We start from the raw sequence: 23,406 nt of genomic DNA on the forward strand, positions 1-23,406 counted from the left end.
AAAGGTCACAGGTTGCATGTGAGGAGGAAAACGAAGGAAAATAATGGAAAATGAAGACAATAGAAGCCTCATTAATAAAAGTTCTTATGAGGATCAGTTGGTACCTTTTTATTAGTTCAGTTTTGGAGCTCTATGTCTATTCTCTCTCTCTCTCACTCTTGGACACTTAGAGAATTCTTGGAGCACTATAACATTGGATCATGGAAAGTAAAGGAAAGACCAAGAAGGCAAAGATCAAGCAAGGAAGAGAAACATCTAGCAGCTATAGTGGGATTAATTGCAAGTATTGATTTGCATGTGTGTTTTCCTTGCTAGATTTGGCATGCATGGTGTTAGGGTCCTATAATTTTTATAGGATTTCTTGATTATAGTTGTTCATTATTACATATCGGGTGTTGTAAATAATATTCCATGTTGTTAGGTCCCTATACTACTAGTGCAACCCCTTATTGTTATTATTACAACCCCCTTATTATATTGTTGTGCCCATGTAGTCTCCATATTGTTATTATTGTGCCCCATAGAAACCCACTATTGTTATTATTGTGCTTTTACATTATTATTGTTATGTCGGCTCTGATTATATTATGACCCATTAAACTCCTATATATAGAAAGGAGGTCTTGTCATTTGTATCATCCAAGAATTGTTCATTTGTGTAATGTAAAGGAGGTTTCCCCCTCAAAGAGGCTAATTTCTAAGGTGTTTATCTATCTTTTCTATCTTTTGTGAGCTAGTTTCCTAACGTTTGGTATCAGAGCTTTGGATTCTAGGGTTTCGTTGCCCCAAACAGGTCATTGTGGAATTTTTGCTATAACTATTTTTTTGCGACATTTTAGAAGAAGAAACAAAACCCATTTGAGACGAAATCATGTTGAACCTCAAGTCCAAATTTTAGATCTTTTATCACTATATTTTTGGAGATATGATCTGAGGAAGTTAGGATTTTTGCAAGCTCTAGAATTTCATCTAAAACAGGTCATCGTGGAATTTTTGCTATACCTTTTCGCTATGAAGTTTCAGAAGATAAAAATAAAACCCATTTGAGAAGAAATTAGTCTGAACCTCGGGTCCAAATTTCAGATCTTGGCTCACTATATTTTCGGATATATGATCTGAGGAAGTTAGGGTTTTTACAGACTCCCAAATTACATCCTAAAAGGGTGACCTTGGGAAAATCGTCGTAATTTTCTCTCTAAGCATCAGATTGAAATTTTGTAAGAATTTACAAAAATAGGATGGACTGTATTTTGTTTGGGTATAATTTTTAGAACCTAAGGTTGAAACAAGGACACATGGCACTTCGTACAAATTCACTCTACTGAACTAGCCTATAATTAGGTCATCGCGGGATATTGGGAATAAATCTTTCTTTGGGAATCCAATTGCGATCATACATGCGGAGTTAGAAAGAGGACTCAGAGGGCTATTACAGGCCAAAATTTTAGAACTTAAAGATCCGAAAGTACAGAGTTACATTCATTTCAAGATCGAGCTCCTAAAATCAAGAAAAAGCGAGATGAGGAAGTTTGATGGCAAGGATCTGGTAAATTGGATACTACAGATGGAGAAATATTTTGATCTACATGGTGTACCACTGTTACAAAAGGTACGTATTGCATCTAATTATTTAGAACCGAATCAATTTTTATGGTATAAAGGGCTTTGTTCTCGTAAACCACTTGTCATGTGGTCAATTTTCATGGAGGAAATGATAGCACATTATGAGGATACCAAGAGAAACACCTTCTTTAGCCAATTGATAAATCTCAAACAAAAGTGTTCAATGGTAGAGCACATTGAAAACTTTCAAAAATTGAATATAAGGGAAAATGATATTCCAAAGAAGCATAGGATTGATGTCTCCATATGGACTTTAAAGGATAACATTCAACATGAGGTTCATCTTTGGGAACCTGATTCATTGGAGACGGAATTCAGGTTGACAAGAAAAGTGGAAAGAAAAATTATGGAAACAAGGAAGTCTACCCCTCACAACTACAAAAATGGAAGTGTTGTTTCTCCTAACCTTCCACAACCTACAAGGTTGACACCACAACAATTGGAAGAAAAAAGATCAAAAGGGCTTTGTTACAATTGTGATAACAGATACATTAAAGGTCATCAGTGTGCTGAGAAGAAATTATTTTACATTGATTGTGAAGAGAAGGAAGAAAAGGATCAAGAAACATCAAAAGAAGAGTATATACACCAGGAACCAACTCCAGAGAAAGAAGAAATGAATCTGACCATATCTTGTAAAGCATTGGAAAGAATTACCACTCCTCAAACTCTCAAGATAGAAGGACATATCAAGAAGGAAAAGGTTGAAGAAGTGACAGATCACATCGAAAAAGAAGAAATGAATCCGACCATATCTTGTAATGCATTGGCCAAAATTACCACTCCTCAAGCTATCAAGATAGAAGGACATATCAAGAAGAAAAATGTTCAAGAAGTGAAAGATCACATCGAGCATCAAGAAATGAATCCGACCATACCTTGTAATGCATTGGAAGAAATTGCCACTCCTCAAACTCTCAAGATAGAAGGACATATCAAGAAGAAAAAGATTCAAGCAGTGAAAGATCACATCGAGCATCAACAACAAGTTCTCCAACTTTTAAAGGATAACACCACTTTGGTGTAGAATCGAATGAAACAATAGGCAGATCAACATCACAGTCAAAGAAGTTTTGATGTAGGAAATTGGGTATTTTTACGGCTACATCTCAAGCAAGCTATTTATGAGAAGGAAATTTTGGCAATACTACATGCATTTAAGAAATGGCGACCTTACCTAATGGGAAGACACTTCAAGGTAGAAATGGGTCGTGATAGTCTTAAATACTTTTTAGAACAAAGATTATCTTTAGAAGAACGGAAAAAATGGGTCACAGATATGTTAGGTTATGACTTTGAAATCATCTACAAAAAAGGGAAGCAAAATGTTGTTGCAATTGCACTCACAAGAAAGGATGAGGATGTGCAAGCATTTTTTGTGCTATTTCTATTATCCAACCAGATTGGATAAATGAAGAAAGGGATGAATGGAAGAAGGATGAAGAAGTGTGGCCACTCATTCAAAAGTTGCAGAATATCCCAGTTCAAACAATATTGCCAGAACTTGACGAGGGAGGAAAAATCCTATTGGAGCCTGGAGCAGTCACAAAAACAAGAACCTAACAACTATAAAATTGATCAATTTCAAAGTATATCATCAAGTGGAATAACTTAACCACTGAAGATTCCACATGGGAGGACAATAATTTTATACAGAAGCATCAATAACTACTCAAGCGTTGAGGACAACACTTTTTGAAGAAGACGGGAATGTTAGGTCCCTATTCTACTAGTGTGACCCCTTATTGTTATTAATACAACCCCCTTATTATATTGTTGTGCCCATGTAGTCCTCATATTATTATTATTGTGCCCCATAGAAGCCCACTATTATTATTATTTTTCCCTTACATTATAATTGTTATGTTGGCTCTGATTATATTATGACCCCTTAGACTCCTATATATAGAAAGGAGGTCTTGTCATTTGTATCACCTAAGAATTTTTCATTTGTGTAATGTAAAGGAGGTTTCCCCCTCGAAGAGGCTTATTTCTAAGGTGTTGATCTATCTTTTCTATCTTTTTGTGAGCTGGTTCCATAACACATGTTGTAAATTATTTTCAAAAAATGTCAAAACCTTAAGAAAAATCAAAAAATATGCTTGCAAGACGAAATGTAGCATTAGAGGTTAATAAGTATGTTTAGATTAAATTAATCACATCATTTAAATATGATTAAATAAAACTGTAATAAAGGCCTTGGTAGTATAGTTTTATTTTATTGTAAGGTTGAAAACGACAAAAAGGGATTTTTTCACATGGGGTTAAACAGTTGCATCTTTCCCACTCCTCGATCCTCTCGCTCCATAGTTCGACGGCTCACAATCCTTTTCGGCCCCCCTTCTCCATCCTAGATTTACCGCTAGGAGGGGTCTGAAAAAGCAGTTTTACCCCACTGGTCCCACGCTACGTGTCTTCCCCTCTGCGTTTCGCCCCCCCCCACCCCCCCCCCCTGCATGATATCGCCAACCACTCCAACCCCCCTCCAAAAAATGCTTACCGCCTTCCTGCTTACCACCCTCCTTTCCCACCATCTTTCTCACACACTCTTGGTTATGTTACCCTCCATTCCCCAAATTCCATGTCACTTCCCGCATCCACATCATTCATTTGCCTCATGATCAGTTGAAACTATGCTTTTTCCTTTACGCCACATTGATTTCAAACATGTCTTCCAAACTAATGAGGACTAATTTTCATAAACTGAAAGAGGTTTTTTCGTCAAACATCCTCATGTACAAAAACCTCTCTCAGTTTTCTAACATCTATTATGGTTAGGGATATACATATGAAGCTTTGGAGACATATTTTCCCAAATTTTCTTGTTTAGGCATACTTTTGCAGAACATATTGTGGCTAGACAGAGATGACTCTTGAGAAAATGGAGGACATTTGTGTTCCTAAGATGCCAAAGTACAATAACCTACTTCATATTTTACAAATCTATTACAGAATGAGAGATACATTTACATATTTACAGCCTATGTTTCGAACTGTGCAAAGTCCTGTTTCAGTCACCTTTTTGCATAGAATATTGGGAATATCTAGAGCTGAATTTTTGGAACTTGAGAGCTGTTATCTCAAGAAAATATTTATCTACAATAACCTCTCTCACTTTTTACAGATATATCTTTTATTGATATATACAAAGGGATGACTAGACCCTATTTTGCATAATTTCGGGAGGAAAATGCTCAAAGACAGTTAGGCACCTCATCAACTAAGAGTTGCAATCTTCTTTGTCAACATAAATCCATAATGATAGTGCCAAGTAGATGCATTAGTTTTGAATTTCCTACATTTCATTTCTATTTGTGTAAAACGGTTTAGGATATTTGTAAAAAGATCTTGAGATTTTTATCAAGATATTTTAGTTTAGAATTTGTATAAATACTTCATCATTTGAAGTAATAGATGTTGGGGTTTGTACGAAGAAATATATTGTCCAATGTAAAGCTATTCATTGATCTCAAATGGACTGATCAATAATACCAAGAACTTTCACATGATTCATGTGGCATACTACCTGGTGATGTTTACCCCTGTTATGTTGTTTATCATTGTTTATCTTTCATTGTATTTCTGAAGCTTAATTAATCAACAGAAACTGTGATAAATAGGATTTGTTATCAAGAGCGCCCTATTTTGGCTATTTTTAATTTTAATGTTTTCCTCTGAAGTCAGGATAAATAATTCTTAATTGCTCTTCATTCTCTATTGAAACCTTACCCTTCTGCTTTTCCACCATCCATTCAAACATTGAAAAGATCCAATTAGTATACCTAACTTGCCCTGTGAAACTCCTTTAAAGTCTGATACAGATCTAGTTAGTTTTATTGACTCCATTTCCTAATGGATTCCTCTTGATCTTCCAACCAAACCATTTTCAAAATCAAACTCTGAACCCAATAAATAGCCTGAAATTCCCAGTAAACAAAGCTAAATCTCACAGAGAGATCCCTCTCTGAGTTTAGGAGGGCTAGATCATAAACTCGAAATTGGTTTTGATGTTGCCTCCGTGATTTTTTCTTCAGCCTTGAAATTACGAAACGTTAACACATGGTACATGCATGTGTGAATTTGGTTCTCTTGTTATCATTGGCACGGGTTTCTCCAGGTGTGACAATGTCCTTCAACCTTGGCTTTCCATTTCCAGATAGCCATGGTGTGATGGGTTCTCTTTTATTTGGTTAAGATGGATTGCGAGATGGTTTCTAAACTAAGTGAGGTGGTCTTTGAAAGAAATAACACAAGGTCTAGGAATCCCTGGATCAGACTGGGATTGCGGTAAAACAGGATTTTGTGTGCCTCAATGGGACTAGGAATCCTTGACCAGTCAATGGCGGTATATATGGTAAATCCTAGAGGTGTGTGCCCTTGATCAAGCCTAGGAATCCTTGAATGGTGAATGGCGTTATATATGGTAAATCTTGGAGGGTGGATTCTTGATTTGGCCTAGGAGTCCTCAACCATTTTATGGCGAGATATACGGTAAATCCTAGAGACCAGGAGACATGAAAATTCCTCACGGTGTAGGTGGAGAAATCTAGTGGTATCCATGCTTGTTTAGGGTCTAGTGATCTGGTGGGGATTGTGGTGAAGCCTGTGGAAACTTGGTTTGGTTTGGTTTTGAGTCCCACATTCATGCTTCGAATATGGCACGGGAGTGATTGGATGAAACAAAGATTTAATTCAGCCAATCTATGGTTGAGTGGTTCGTGGAAGTCCCATACCTGGTTGGATTTTTCATTCATTAATAACAGCTCCTTCTCCTTAGTAATTCATGTGTAAATGTATCAATTTATATGTGATTCTTATGGTTGTTATATCCTTGTTATTTATGTTGGTTATATGTTGGTTACGAGTATGTTGTATGACAGACTTGATGTATGTCTCTCATAATGTTTTGATTTGTAAATGAATGTACAATGAATACATGAACTAATAGATGGTAATTTAGTAGTTATTATGACATTACAACAATGCTTCTTTACGAATCCCAAATAAGTATGAGACCCTTATTCTTAGATTTGTTGTTATGACCTATAGATTGCATATTTGTGACATGTTTGACGAAATGTCTATCATGGCTAGTAGGGGTCCAGTCAATTCATCGATCAAATATTTGCATTAGTACCTTTGTTCCATTGTTATTTATGATTTTTTAAAGTTTCATGAACTTCTAGGCAATTTCCTGAGTCCTAGCCCTAAAAAAGTGGCATGAAATATGGGCTTGTTGGCTCAAAACTAGCTGAAAAAGTCCACAGTCGCTGGCATGCCCTTGTTGTGGAAGCGACTAGAAGGCCTCAGTCGCATGCATGGCTTGTCATGTGAGTGGCTAGGGGTCCATATCATTGAAATTTCAAGTTTCCTCAAGCATTGGTCACCTGGAAGGGTTCGTTGGCTCCTGAAGGTTCTGTAGCATGTGTGAAAGGTCAGATTGGTTTGATTTTGTTAGTTCCACTTCCTTAACTGTACATGGGAAGTTGAATCACATCATAGTATTCTCTCATCAAATTTTTACTCCAGCGAACTGGTTAACGTGGGTGAATGTGGGAGGAGGGTCTTACACAACTACTTGGACAAACACAAATACAGGAAAAACCTAACTGAAACAGAAAGGCACAGATTTGGAGCTGATAGAGAGAAAGATGATAAATCAAAAAGTCATAGGCAAGCTAGCAAAAATAATGTGAGAGGAGAAACTCCATGAAACACCCTAGAGGGAAGGGCATGTAGCATTGATCAATCATCAAGAATGATATCTCGAAGACATTATCAACATTGAAGGAGTGACAAAAGATGAATATCGGAAGAATTTAAGAAAGAAAAACCCCCCACTTTTGATGGAGAGAATAAGAAATTTGAAGGGCTAAAGGCTTATTTATTGGGGATGAAGAAGTATTTTAGACACAACTTATTTGAAACATGAAGTCCAGGGTAGCAATATTTAACTTAAAAGGAAATGCAGATATATGGTGAGAGGACTTAAGCAATGTTAAATCTATTCGAGAAAAGGAGTTGTCGTGGAGTGATTTTGAAAAATAATTTTGGGAGAAGTATATTTCAGTGAGGTATTGTGGCACTAAGGTCAAAGAGTTTCACAAATTCAAATTGGGTCATCTTACTGCATATGAGTATACAAATAAATTTTTAGAACTACTGAGGAATGTACCTTATATCAAGGACAAAAGAGTAAATATTCAAAGGTACCTCATTGGCTTGCTTCAATAATTTAAAGACAAGATTGATTTTGATTAACCCAAAACATTGGAGGATACAGTAAAGAAAACCTACTACTGTTATGAACAATCCAAGCATAAGACTAAGAACCAGATTGATTGGCAGAAGAAAGATCATGGAAAATTCAACGGGGAAGTATTAAAACCCTTTAGGCATAAACAAATGGGAAAAAGGGGAAAATTCACCACTCATGCCAAACATGAATTCCAATGGACCCATCTCACTAACAAAGAGGAACCCTCCAAGCCAATAAAATAATAAGTCGAGGAGTAGAAGAAACTTCAATGTTGGAATTGTGGGGGAAACCACATGCGAAGGGATTGCCCTCAACCATAGAAGCAGAATGAAAAAATGTTATACAATGTGGATGAGGTGATGATGGTTAATGATTTGGCTCTAAGTATGCCTTGGATTTATGATGCATCAGTTAATCGACAAGTGGATCATCAGGTCTCGGTCATCAAGATGGAAGATAAGATCATTAATTAATTAGTTTCAATATTAATTCACTCCAAGATCTAACCTTTCTTATATTATCCCTAAGATTGTAAAATATTGCACCATGCAAAATAAAGAGCATACCAAATCGCGGATGGTTCAATTGGCCACCAGGTCCAAGAAGAAAGTAATAGACATAGTGGAATCATGTTTCCTTGAACTAGATGGCATGGCTACAAAAACTAACCTCAACATCCTTTTTTGGGTTCGTATGACATACTAATTGGTATGGACTAGCTGGCATCCCATAGGAACATGGTGGATCGTGACAATAAATCATTAGAATTCCTTGATGATGAAGGAAACGGAAGAAAATTTCAAGGAAAGAAGAAGCCTATTTTTTTCTAGCAGATTTGAGTTACAAGCAAAGAAGTGTAGTAAAAAAGGGTGTACTCTATTCATGATTCAGATGAAAAATGTAGCAGATGACAAAAAAATTGAACTTTAGAATCAACCCATTTTACAGTAGTACAATGATGTGTTCCTAGATGAAATATCAGGGTTACCACCTAAGAGAGAAATCGGTTTTTCTATCGAGCTAATTCATGGTTCGGTGTTAGTCTCTACGAAGCCATATCACATGAACACCCCTAAATCGATGGAATTCAAACTGCAACTAAATGATTCTCTGGATAAAGGGTATATTAGACCCATTGTGTCACCTTGGGGGGCACCAATTATTTTTGTGATGAAGAAAGATGGAACGTTGTAGTTATGCATAGACTATTGACAGTTGAACAAAGCAAAAATAAAGAATAAATATCAACTACCAAGGATTTATAACCTATTTGACCAACTAAGAGAAGCTATTGTGTTTTCAAAAAAATGGTTTAAGGTCTGGCTATCACCAAGTTAGGATGAAAAATGAAGATATTCACAAGATGGCATTCAGAACAATATATGGGCACTATGATTTCATGGTGGTGCCTTTCGGACTTACAAATGCACCAGCCATGTTTATGTGCTTAATGAACAATGTGCTCAGCCAATACTTAGACAAAAAAAAAATAGTATTTGTGGATGATATTATGGTCTACTAAAAAACCAGAGAGGATTACGAGGATCACTAGAAGGTAGTATTACAGTTACTGAGGGGACACAAGTTATATGTTAATCTCAGTAAGTGTGATTTATTTAAGAATCGGTTTCAATATTTTGGGCATGTGACTTCAAAAGGAGTGGATATGGACCTTGAGAAGATCAAGGTCATCATGGAATGGCTCACTCTCATAAATTTCACTGAATTTAGAATCAGATTATTTCCTTCCTAAGAACATCAAGGTTTCTTAAAACACTCTCACGAAATGGATCTAATCATCACCTAATATTGTTGGAAATCTTAACAAAAATAGATTATGGACCTCTCCCATTCTGATATAATCTTGTTTGGGCTCAGAAGGAAGGGCTTATAGAAGTGTTACATTAGTTTGGTGTACTTGGATTCAAGGAAGTCCAGTGGTAATATGGGAGAAGAAAATAAAACACCTCAAGGAAGCTCTGAAGCAGTGAGAATGATCCCAATGAGAAGATAAGAAAGAAAAGATTCATGCCTTTCAAAATAAAATGGATTCCCTTCAGTCCAAAATAGAAGAAGGTCCTTTCACTAAGCAATTATTGCAGGAAGAAAAAAAAAGCTTCGCCACATTTTACAAGACTCTTCAAGAGGAATAAGAGGAGTGGAGACTCAAATCGATAATTACATGGATACAAGTTGGGGATATGAATACTAAATACATTCACAAGAAATCCAGAAATAGGACCTAGAAAAATAATATCAAGGAGCTATGGATTGATGGTAATATAATCAAGGAGGTGGATCAGATTAAAGAGGTGTCCATTTGTTATTTTATTGGTCTCTATAGCAAACCGGATCCAGCCTCCCCTACTATGGAAATATTTATGTTAGAAAATGTTCTAAAGGTTGTTACTCAAGAAGATAATACTCATCTCCTAAAGAAAAATTGCATGGAAGAAGTTCAGCAGGTCATGCTAGTGTTCAATCTAGACAAAGCACCCATCCAGTATGGCTTCTCAGTGCACTTCCATCACTAGTTATAGGAGGTAATTAAATATGATTTCTATAGAATTATTGATTACTCATTCAAAAATTTGTGTATGGGAGGAGGAATAAACTCCTCATTCTTAGACTTCGTTCCAAAAGAGTAAAAGATCTCCTCGTTTGTGTGTTTCAAGTCTATATCATTATGTATTGTTTCTTGCAAAGTGATTTCTAATATATTGGCTCTTAGAATGAAAATATTTCTTCCCAAGCTAATCACAAAAAATCAAGGGGGCTTTATGCCCACTAGATAGATTTTTTTATAATAGCATCTTGGTCCAAGAGACTCTCCACTCAAGCCAAAGCAAGAAGAATCAAGGAATAGTCATAAAGTTAGATATGGCCAATGCCTTCGATAGGGTAAGGCATGAATTTTTATTTCAAGCAATGGCTAGATATGGATTTGATCAAAGATTCATGTGTTGGGTTTCATTATGTATTCAATCAATGGATTTCACCTCTAATAAATGGATTTTCCCCCTTTATATATATTTTAATGGTGGATTCCCTTAGTATAAGACTTGAATATGAGAGATCAATGGAAAATATTCCAAGCATAAGATATGTGAGAGTGGTAAAGCACATTAACCACTCTCATTTTGTAAATGACACCCTACTATTGGGAGGGGCATCAACTATCATTGCACAAAGATTTAAGAAAGCTTTACATAATTTTCTAGAAGCATTAAGGGGAAAAAAAATGTAGGTAAATCATAAAACTACTTTTAAAATGCATCTACTAAAAGGAAAAGACAAATAGGCACTATATTTGGCTTTCCCCCGGTGGAAGTTTGGACAAATTTCAAGTACTTGTGGGTTCCCATTCGCCTCAATTCCCATTGTTCAAAATCTTGGGAAAGTGTTTTGTAAAAATTTAAAAGAAATTTGGAGGCTTAGGGAGCATGGTGGATAAATCTAGTAGGCCATGATGTCATGATTAATGAAGTTTTGGAAGCCCTCCCATTGTATCATTTTTTAATGCTTCTTGCTCCCAATGGCGTCCTTCGTTGGATGGCCAAGGAGATTCGAAAATTCCTATGGGAGGGGGGCCACTCAAACAAAAAAAAAATCATCTGTTAAAATGGGAATTTGTAAAACTTCCAAAATGTCATGGAGGCATTAGAATCTGAGAGCCAACTTTGATGAACAAGGCAATCAAAGCCAAGTTATTTTGGAGGCTTATTACTCATAAAGAAGATTGGTGGAAATTTGTATTAAAATAGAAATTTATGAGAACATATCATGCTTAGATCCTTAATTTAATAAAAGCCTTGAAAGGAGGCTCAATGATCTAGAAGATCCTCACTACGAAAGCCCCCTTGATTAGCTTGTATGCATTCTGTGAACTATGCAACGAGAAAGATATCAATATGTGGAGAGATAAAATAATGGGAAAGCATCCCTTAGAACATAACCATGAATTTTTCCCTCTCATGGAATATTTCAGTGCCCAAGTTAGGTCATCTCTACAAGACATCTCAAAGTGGAACGAAGAAAGCCATTGGACATGTTGGAATTTTCAAGGAGTCCTAAGAAATTTGCACCTTTTGGTGACCAATCTCTGTGACAACCTGGTTGGTTGTGCACCATGGAGACTAAAGGAGGTTGACAAGCTATGCCTCTTTCCTCTTCTATCATCATACACCTCCTAAGTCTAGAATTTGGGCAATGATCTAGAAGGCCAATGCAAATCCAATGGTAAATTCATTCTATTGGTTGCTTGCTCACAAAAAAAAAGCCTAACTACAAAAAATTTGAGGAAACATGGCATATAAGGCACATCCAAATGCCCATTATGTAAAAAAGGCAAAGAAACTATACAACACATTTTCCTTGAATGTGCATACGCTCGAGCTGCCTAGGTGGAGGCAACAAGTATGTCATAGGAGCCTACAATATTATTTCTCCTCATGTCACTCTTTATTTAGAAACTTATGGGAAGTGCTTCCTAAATTTGTCTGTTGGAAAGTGTGGGTGGCTTGTAATAATGTCGTCTTCAATAATATAGAAGTTTATCCCCAAATTACGACATTGAAAGTTATGTCCCTCTGCTTTGAATTTGAAGCTTTAAGGTTTGCCCAGCTGCCACTCCAGTTGGGGTTAGATGATTTAGAATAGAAATAGTGTTCCAGAATGATAATTAAGAGGTGTTCACCTCATCTCTAGGGAGAAATAAAAATCCCTCACAAGCATAATGGAAGATAAGGATGGCAATAAAGGAATTCAAAAAATGGATAAGTCAGCGTGAAGATTGGTCTCTACATTTTTATGGAGCTTGGAAAGGAAACCCTAGGGTCATAGGAGAAGGAGGGGTTATATACAACCCCAAGGAAACAACAATAGTTGAGTACTCGAGAGGCCTAACCAGAATGAAAAACAATCTTATCAAAGTTAATGCTCTTCTACACAAAATTTAATTATCAAAATAATATAAATTTTCCTCCCTCTTCGTGATAAGGGATTCTCTCCTCCTTATACAACATCTAATGAAATATACAATTCCAAAATACAAGGCATTGGGCCATCACATGAAAAGAATCAAGGAGACAATGAAAAGTATGGACTCAATGTCCTTCTTCCAAGTGCTTTAAGAAAACAACAAGAAGACGGATAAATGGGCTAATGAAGGAAATCACTTAGAAAGAGGGAACCTGGTAATCAATGGGAGAGCTAAATATGCCCAAATTCCCTAATTTTGATATGTTCCTTATGGCTTATCTTCATGAAAGAATTCACAAAAATATTTTGAGGGGCCAAGATTTTGGGGCCTCTATAAGAGGATCTATTCATGAAAGGAGATGGGAATTTATTGTTCACCCCAAATAAATCGAACAAATACTCATTATACAGGACACATCACATGAGTGACCTTACTCTATAGGTTATGCATTTATGTTGGCTCGAAAACAATTATCAATAATGATGTGTTCAAAGTATTTTCCTGGTGTGCGATCAGCCTTTCACCAAAGATTTCTCTTGCGCCCAGCAAAGCCTAAGGGACACTAGTACATGGAATATGGAAGTGCAAAAGGATTGGAAGGATTAGGAGTTAAATCACGGTCAAATTGAAGGTATTAAGTATCAATTGGTTAACGAGTTGATGGAGAGGATGGATATTATCTAGATTGATTTCATCAGCTGGAATCTGAAGAATAGGGAGTAGTCAGCTATAATAACCTCTCTATTGGATAGACAGTTGAGAATGGAGTCTCATATGGCTAAACATGATGACGATTTGGATGCACTTTGCCACTGAAATGAGGAACTAAAGCAGCAAATCAAGAACCTCAAGACATAATTAAAGAGAATGGAAGACTGACATCTTGAGTCCACCAGCTCAAGTGCACCAATGTTAGCCCAATCCTTTAATTTAAATGAGCATGCTCAGAGCATGGGCAACCTAATTTTCATTTACGATTAGAGAACTGATAGTTAGTAAATTTTGTGTTTTGGGGGATCGATTTTGTAAGGTTCTAGCCTACAAAACAACCTTTTTATGTATATTGTATAAGGAAAAAGTAAATAGAGATCATTTGGATGGTCTAGCTGGAACAATTAACAAAACTCGATGCAAAGAATTGTACTCCCTAGTGATATCGTTGTGTTCCAACGCATATTTTGATATAAATTTTCTCAATTTAATATATATCAATATGCTAAAACACTAAGTTATAAAGTGGTTTATTATTTAATTTGATAATGATAATGATTCATATTCTTAACCATAATATTTCAAAACTTCATATTTAATTTAATTAATAAATATATAAATACTTAATACATACAATAAAATCTTACACCCACACACACACATATATCAATGTTATACATATCACATTAAAAAAAAAAAAAAAAAAAATTCATAGTAAACATGTTATGTGATAGTAAGTTTTGGAAGTCATTGTTGATATCAAGAGAGCATGAAAAAGGGGTTTCAACTCCAATGTCTTTCAAATTAGCAAGTCCATTCTAATCTCATACTATTATTCCACCATTAGTTACAAAGAGCATGTAACTATGGATGTATGCATAGTATCTAAGAGGAGCCAAAACACTTGAAGTGCAAACATAGTTTAGAGTGCAAAACTTAAAGAAAGATTTGCACCTCAACGGATTTGATCTCTCTCGATAAGTGTGAACCTCTTTTAGAGTGCAAAGTTTGAAAAATATTTGCACCTTAGTTTTATCTTTCTAAACACTTGATAGATTCATGATTAAGATGTATCTATACTGATTTTAAACAAAAATAATAATTTAAGAAATTCATTTTCTCAATATCTATGAAAAAAAATACCTAATAAATCTAATTCCAAAAATTATAAGAAAAAATGTTATCCTCCTTATCCAAATTAAATTTTCAATATTTTTCATATAAAAATTATATATAAAATTTTAAACTTTATAAAAAATTATTACCTTTAAAATAAAATCTTAAAATTATATTTATAAAACAATAATAAACTATTAAATATATATATAATCTTAAACTTTATAAAATTTTATTACCTTTAAAATAAAATTTTAAAATTATATAAAATAATAAAATAACCTAACAACTAAAAATCCTATTTCAAAGAAAGGAAATCTTAATCAAAGAGTCCATTTATCCATTACATCAAAAACGGTCTAGCCTTAATGGTGAGACTTCAACGGTCTAGCCTGAAGAGGCATTCATCTATAACATCAAAAAATTGTTTAGATGCTTTCATTTATATGTAAATCATAAATAAATTTGGTATTTATTTTTTATTTTTATTTTTATTTTTATTTTTATTTATAATTAATTTAAATGTATTTTAATTATAGATTTTTTAAATATTAAGAAATAAGAAAAAGTTATATTTTAAAAAGTTTATATTTCAAATATTTGATTTTTTAGTATTTGGTAGATTTAAAGTTAAAATAAATTTAAATTAATTTAATTTTCTTTTTAAATAAACTATATTTCACATGAATATTATAAATCAATACTATAAATTTTCATAAATTAAGAATTTCAAATGAAAATTAATAAAAATAATATATAATTTTTTTTAATTTAAAGTTATTTTTATTTTAAAAAAAAATTATTTTGATTAAATCAAAATATTCAAAAAATATTACATCACATCTCTACTATACTAAATTAAAAATATCTCTCAACATAATAATAATAATTTTAATAAAAAAAACCAAATATATTAAATTAAAATATATAATAATAATAATTTTATTAAAAACTTCCCATAATAATATAAAACGCTACCGACTTCATAAAGAGACACCGGACCGATTGGTACTTTAAATTTCATCTTCCTTCTCCTAACGTGGAAGAAAGCAACATGTACCTACACTTATACAAGTACAGTGGAAACTTCATAGCCTGAATCATTGGCCAGAGAAATTCATTATTTTCAGAATTTTTAAGCTAAAGTTTGAACTAGTGATTTTTGGATAAATAAAAATTATTTGTTAATATTTATATAAAAAATATTTGATAATCAATTATAATAATCATTAATAATTTAAATATATATATATAATCAAAATTTAAATTCATATTTTATTGTTTTATAATATTTTTAAATAATTTTATAACAAAATTATTTTTTTATTAAATTATTATTATTTTAAAATGAAAAAAAAAATAATATATTATTTTTAAATTTTGACTAAATGGTTTAATTTTATATTTTTAAAAAAATCCATAATGATATGCAATCCATATTTTATATATATATATATATATATATCTATATATATTCTATAATTAAAAATTTAATATTTTATTCTATTTTTTTGGGACTTTTTCTTCTATTGCATTTTAACTTCATTAAAAATAGTTTGACTTTTTATTTTTATCATTTTCTTTTAATTATAATTTTTCTTCACCTCTTAATCATTTATACTCTTAATTTAATATTTTATTCTTATGCCTGTTATTCCAACCTCTGTCCTATTATTACTTAGAGCTCTAATATGCTCTCAGAGTTACCATTTGTTTGTCTCTTAATTTAATATTTTGTTCTTATGACCATTATTTCAACCTTCGTCATCTTATTACCTCACATACTTATTATTTGTTTGTTTTCTAGTCCCTCATGATGAGTAGACTTCAGAGAAAGAAATATTCTACATAGTTCATATCCAAAAGATTCGGAGAATTGCTTAACTTACCAACAATAATCACTTATTTTAACCTTGTTTTTAGATGATTGAAGCTTTTTAAATTTATTTTACTTCGATAATAACTCCAAAAAGAGTGATTCAAACACCTAAATTTAATTTAAGTTTCTTTAAACATCACATAATTAATATTTTTACTCCTAATGTATTTGTAATAAATTTATAAAGCATGTTCTTCATGGATAAAAAGGAAAATATTCTAATGCATGTTTTTCATGCTCTTTTCAAAAGAAGAATTATAAATATTATATATATTAAATTGTTTGTAAAAATGCATAATGTAGGTTTAATGGTTTGTTTTCTTTTAGAAAGTTATTAGTTCAAATTTAAAAGAGAGAGAATATGCACACTTTTATAAACTTTTTTTCTTTTTTCTTTTTTTAACTATAGTGAATTGGTAAAACATTGAAGTAATGTGGGTGAGGTGTAGAATCAAATTTTCTTTCTACCACTATAACATCAAGAATATATTTGACCACTCGAAAGCCAATATATCAATAACTTACGGCTTAAAAAGAGTTGAGATGTTGTGTGGGTGGGGGTACATATCCCTCAATCCTTATCACAATGGGTCAAACAAGTCTTTTGGAATTGAACCTAGGCGGATGGAAGAACAAATAGTAGTCCCAAAAACTCGAGCTATAAACTCACAACTCTTGATAAAAAGGACATGGGGGTGAGCTTTTGATCCACTTATGTGAGCACAAGTCACAAGACTATTTACTATAATCTCTCTAGGGTACAACCATGTGTTCGACCACTACCTCAGGGTGCCCTTGTGGCTCTAGATTAGGCCCTCATGAGAATTAAACTTTGTTGAATGGTAAAAAACTCCTTACTTTCCACCACTAAATATAACCTCTTTGGACATGCCTATGTAAACTTTATCATTTAAATTATTACTTGAAGAAGTTCCTTCATGCCATAAATAATCTCAGAATCCCTTGTCCCACACATTAGAAGGTCCCATGCACTAATTTATTATTTCACTTAATTGTAATCTGAAAAGTAGGTTATTATTATTTGAATATAAAATTTAAATTTTTAATTTTTTTTATTTTTAAAAAAATAAATATATTATAATTATAAAATTAATTATACATTAAATAATTTACTTTCTTTTATTTTTTACAATAAAATTGAATATATGCGTCCATAATTCAGATCAAATAATTATGCCTCCTTCTCAGGTATATATAGAGAATATAAATAAAAGATACTTTAATAACAATAAGTGAAAGAGAGTTGTGGATACTTTGAATGGCTTGTGCTCTGCAGGTTTCTACGGTGGCTAGGGTTTTGGGTTAGTTAGTTGTTTGTTGCATGGATCTTCTAGCAGACCTCTGTTGAATCCAATTCCTGGGAGCCCGCGGTGAAATTAGTCTATCTAGATGAAATGGCACCTAGATCTATAATCTCTTCCACTGAGGAAGTTCAAGCCAATGTGAAGTCAGTTACTCCTAAAGGAATGGTAGTTGATTCTGATATATCTTCTCATGGTGCTCAAGTGAAGGTTTCTTATAGTGCCATGTTGAAATCTGTATATGTTCTCCCAATAGTTCAAGAAACTCCTATCGTTGATGTTCTCTCGGAAGATGAAACCTTTAGTTGTACAAAATATTTTTCAGAACAAGGTTTAGTCTGTAGACTTAATGGGTTTTGATCGCAGTTGGATGATCTCAATAAGTGGATTTATGATTCATGGAAACATTTATTGTCTGGTGATCTGAATATTTACCCTTTAGCTCGAGGTTTTTTTGTTGTTGTAATAATCTTGAGGATAGGAATACTATTTAGGATTATGGGCCTTGGTTCTAGGGTAGTTTTGATCTCTCCATGCAACCATAATCCCCTTATTTTTATACGATACAAGTGTCAATATCCTCAACTCTAGTTTTGGTAAGGCTCTCAAACCTTCCCTTGCATATTTGGAATATCCCTTTGTTAACTTCTATTGGAAATGCAATAAGGAAATTTTATTGCAGTAATTCAAAAACACAACATTTCCTCAAGACCTATGTTTAAATATGCATGGAGATGGCTCATGCCTAAATTCTTTATTCATTTTCATAGTGATGCCATTGTTAACATTGTTTCGAATAAACTTTTGCTAAAAAGGACTTGGTTTCCGGCCCACCAAATGTTATGCAGAAATATGGATGGAAGAGCTTGATAATTCTAAATAGAGGATTTCACTACCCAATATTACAATCAATCAATGACGAAGACTTTATTCCATCTAGTTGAGTAAGGAGAGAAAGCTTAACTCATAAAGCTCCAATATTTCTCTACATATGCACAGGAAATAAAAAATTGAGAAATGGACTCAGAATCTTGGTGGCATAGTGCGCAGTGAGTGGGCCCATTACAACCTTTTCTAAGGAGATTATCCTAGGTTAGCAGTTTATTATTGAGATCAAGCCACATATAAATTTTACATTTTAAAGTACAATGGTGTTTCCACGAGAACCGTCAGTGCCACTGATGATCACGTGCTTGCATAGACTCAAAATATGTAGTATAACCTAAATTTGTTGCGTATTCACCCGATGTTGTAATTTTAGAACAAACCAAATTATCTAGATCCTCGTCCACCAATAGAATGAGGGATGACACCAATTTACTAATAAATCATAACCATTCTATAGCTTCGGACCTAGTGAGAGATAGGTTGACAGTGAACTTCCATGCTTGAGTTCCTAACAGGGAGTCATTATTAGACTTTGTGTTGACTAATATGTAAACCCAAATAGTGTGTAAAATATGGATACACTTTGGAGAAATATTAACATTATCACCTACACTATACCTGTATCTTCATTAATCCTTACTGAGCAATCATTGCCAATCCTCCAGACCACCCAATCGCCAACAAAGGGGAAGGATCTAAAAGGAATCTACATACAATGGAAGAATTAGGACTATCTTTTCTGGAGTCACATACTACGCAAGGAAAGATATGTTGCCCAAGTACTTAGAATATAATGCTCGACCCCATAGATAAGTGTTATCTGTGAATATACATAGACTATGGGCAGCCAATGCCTAAAAAAATTATGAATATTCTTTAGACCCCACGCCCCCAGCATCTCAGGCATAGCTAGTGCAGTTCAAGAGACTAGGGGTGTACCCTTTGAAATTTCCTTCCCAGACCAGAGAAATTTAAAGCATAATTTATGAATTTTATTGGGAATCCCTTTAGGCACTAATGCGATCAATTTCTAGTAGACAGGGATACTTTCAAGGAAAAATTTCACCAAGACAAGTCTTCCTCCCCTAGACTAGATTATCCATATTTATGCAGGATCAAAATGAAATATAGATTTAAACAGAAACATAGAGCTACAGTGAAAACTGAACTTCAATTCATTGATAACAAAATACTAAAAAATGTTTACCTACAAAATGGAAATAAACTAGCCTAGGCGATGGTAACTTGTCTCTAAGAAGATATTTGATGGCAACATGCCTTCTAAACTATGTTACAATAAGGCTCGAAGAACTATTTATTATTTAGAAACAATGGAAAACCCTAAGCATCCAAAAATCTAACCCTAGCAGATGAAGCTCCAAACGTTTGTGGGCCCTGTTGGGGTAAATTGGTACATCAACTTCTAGGGGTCATAACTTTGGCATACAATCTTTGTTTGATGTGTACATTACCTCTTAGAAATATCCATCTGAGGACTACAACTTTCAACTACAAACCCCTACCGCAAGATTTGAGTTTTCGTGTTTTCCAAAAAAACATCATTTAGGGCCTTAAAATAGCTCTGGAAGTTAAGGACCCAAAAAACTGCCAAAATAGTAAATTCTGCTACAATTAAGGAAACTAAAAGAAACAATGGTGGGGTTCCAAGTGGAATAGGTGGGTGGCCACCAATATCCACCTAGATCAGTCCTCCCCCCTTAGGAAGCAATGGTCCCAATTGCATGAGTGCCTCCATGAGATGGGGAATCTTCTGTTGAACTTGGTCCTTGGTGAGCCACTTTCCTTGGTGTAGGAGTTGGCTAGTTTTGAAAACTCGATACAGTTAGATCTTCTGCTAGCTATTTTTCTTAATCTACGTGTCGTGTTCCATGCATTATAGGTTTAGCTCTGTTGTTGTGAGTTGTTCTACAATGTACGATGTGTCTAGTAATGGTGGAACGTATGGCCGAAGGCGGTCCATATCGAACACTCGGTGTAGACCAAGGAATGGGGGAATGTTGAGCTCAAAATCATTGTCTCCCATAGCCTTGTTGATGGTGTAAGTCCCATATCAGAGTGGTTTGAGCTTTTGATGGGCTCTGGTAAGGCGTTCTTTTTACAAATGCAACCAAACTTTTTCGCCCACCTGAAACTTGTGTGGCACTTGAAGTTGATCATGTCGATACTTGTACTTGGAATTGGATTCCTCCAATATGTCATGAACCTGTTGGTAGATGTGTTGGATATGTTTAATAAACCAGGTTTATTTATCAACCTCTGACTGTACTTGTGTGGATTTTGTCTCTGTAGTGGCATGAGTCATGGTAATATCAATCAAGCACAATGGTTGAAATCCCATACCCACTTGAAAGGAAATGCACCAGTCAAGTTGTGGAGAGATTTTTTATAGTTGCGTTGCACATAGGGAAGGCTCTCATCCCAATTTTTTGGATGGTTGTAGTTGTACATGCACGGTATGTGTACTATCATCTTGTTGATGACTCCTAGCCCATCAGTTTGGGAATGGAATGCAATCGACTTGATGAGCTTAGCGTCCAATAGTGTCCAAAGGCTCGACTACAATGTGCTTAGGAACATACTATCTTGATCTGATATAATGGTCTGCGAGATCCCAACATGCTCCCACACTCGTTCAAAGAAAAGTTTGGCAGTGTCCTCTATTGTAATACTACTCTTCTTGCAAGATGTTAATATAGTCATCTTAGAAAATTTGACCACGACCACAAATACATAGTCATTTCCATGCTTTGTAGAAGGAAGGCCAGACAGATAGTCCATGGAGATGGATTCCTAGGGTTGGATGGGAGTAGGTAGAGGAGTGTTCAGACCTTGCTTCTTGATGGTTGGCTTGGTGATGGCACAGGAAATCCAGGATCTGATATATTTTCCAACATCCTATTGAAGTTTTGGCTAATAAAAGTACTTATGGAATATGGCCACAATTTTCTCCACACCAAAGTGTCATGGAACCTGACTGTAGTGTGCCTCCCAAATTAGCTTGGCATGCTTACTTGAAGGAACACAAAGGTGGCCTAGGTAACGCAATAATGCGTCTTGGATGTGGAAATTAGGAACTTTCTTGCCATCCACTAGAATCTGGTATGTGGTGGTGAAATCTTAATCATTTTTGTACATTTGCAGCCATACAGAGGTATCACGTTAGCAAGAGTTGAGAATAGTAGTCAGTTCTACAACTGGAAGTCGACTGAGGCAATCTGCAACATGATTGGTGTTGTTGTTTTTGTTGGAAAAATCAATTATGTTTGGTCTTCAATAATTTACGTAAGTCATTATGTAATGTACTTGCCAAAAGAATAAAGAAAATAGTTTTTATTATTATTAATATGACTTATTAAAGCATGGGTTTCATGCTTGGGTCACCATATTTTAGGTCAAATTCCCCATTGAGGACTTCTAGGATTTATTTTGGGTCAATAGAATTATTGTACATTCGAAGAGACCCTTCTTGGGATTTTGGATCATGTAAAAAGGTTTTATATCAATAAAAATATGAATTATGTGTCCTCCACATCATGTCGGCCTAGAGACCCTAATTCGAGCCACTATAAGGCTATATAAAGAAGGAAGTCAAAGTCATTTGGAAGCATCACTCTCACAAGCAATTTGATATCTTCTGGGATGTGTCGGGAAGTGTCGCGAATGTGAAGTCTATTGCCGGTAGGAGGAAAGAAGTGTGAGTTTGGGGGAATCTCTAAAGAATAGGAAAATCGAAGTTTTGGTGCCTCTCTCTCTGTTTCATGGTCTGGTTTAGGGGATCAAAGTCTCCTAAGGTTTTGTTGCTTCCTGAAGTTGCATGTTGTCAGGATTTGTTGCATAGTCGAAGTTGCTAGAAAGGGGGTCAAAGATCTTAGAGGCTGACATGTTGTGGAGGGAAAGTCTAGTCTTGGTATAGGGTGAAGAGTCTCAAAGAATATTATTGAAAGGAAGAATTACTTTGACTGGGTTTTCCCCTCAAGGGGGATTTTTCCTTGGCATGTGCCTATATCTTGTGTCTCTTGTTTTGTGATATTCATGTATGTATAAATGCTTGATGAAAGATAATATAATAAATGAGCAAAAGGAGGCAACACACTCATAAGTAATTATCAAGATCAAAGAATCAAACCGTAATATAATATCTTTGATTTTCCAACATGGTATCAGAGCTAAGGTCAAGATAAGTCAAAGATCACTTTGTTGGCATCATTTCTCCCTCTATGATGAACTACATAAGATTGGGTTTCAGATCTGCTAAAAGATGGATCAAGAAGTTCATCTATTATCTATTCAACAAAGTCAAGACCCATGGATTCTTGGTTGCCCTTACAGGATCTCTTACTAATGATAATGCATGGATCATTGATAGTGGATCCTCGAGACATATGACAGGTGAAAGTAGGTAACTTCACACACTATCTAAGGAATCATGCTCCCATGTAGTGGAATTAGGTGACAACAAAAGGTATGATGTTATAGTCTTGGGATCTACATCATTAAAGTTGGATAATGGATCAAAGCTGCATCTCAACAAAATTCTCTATGTTCCATGTTTGAAAAAGAATTTACTTTATATTTCTTGTTTAGAAGATAAAGGGGAAAGAATTTA

Source organism: Pinus tabuliformis, chromosome 2_1, assembly GCF_031772625.1.
Source record: "Pinus tabuliformis cultivar Carrire ecotype Pingquan chromosome 2_1, CPIR1, whole genome shotgun sequence".
Lineage (NCBI taxonomy): Eukaryota > Viridiplantae > Streptophyta > Pinopsida > Pinales > Pinaceae > Pinus > Pinus tabuliformis.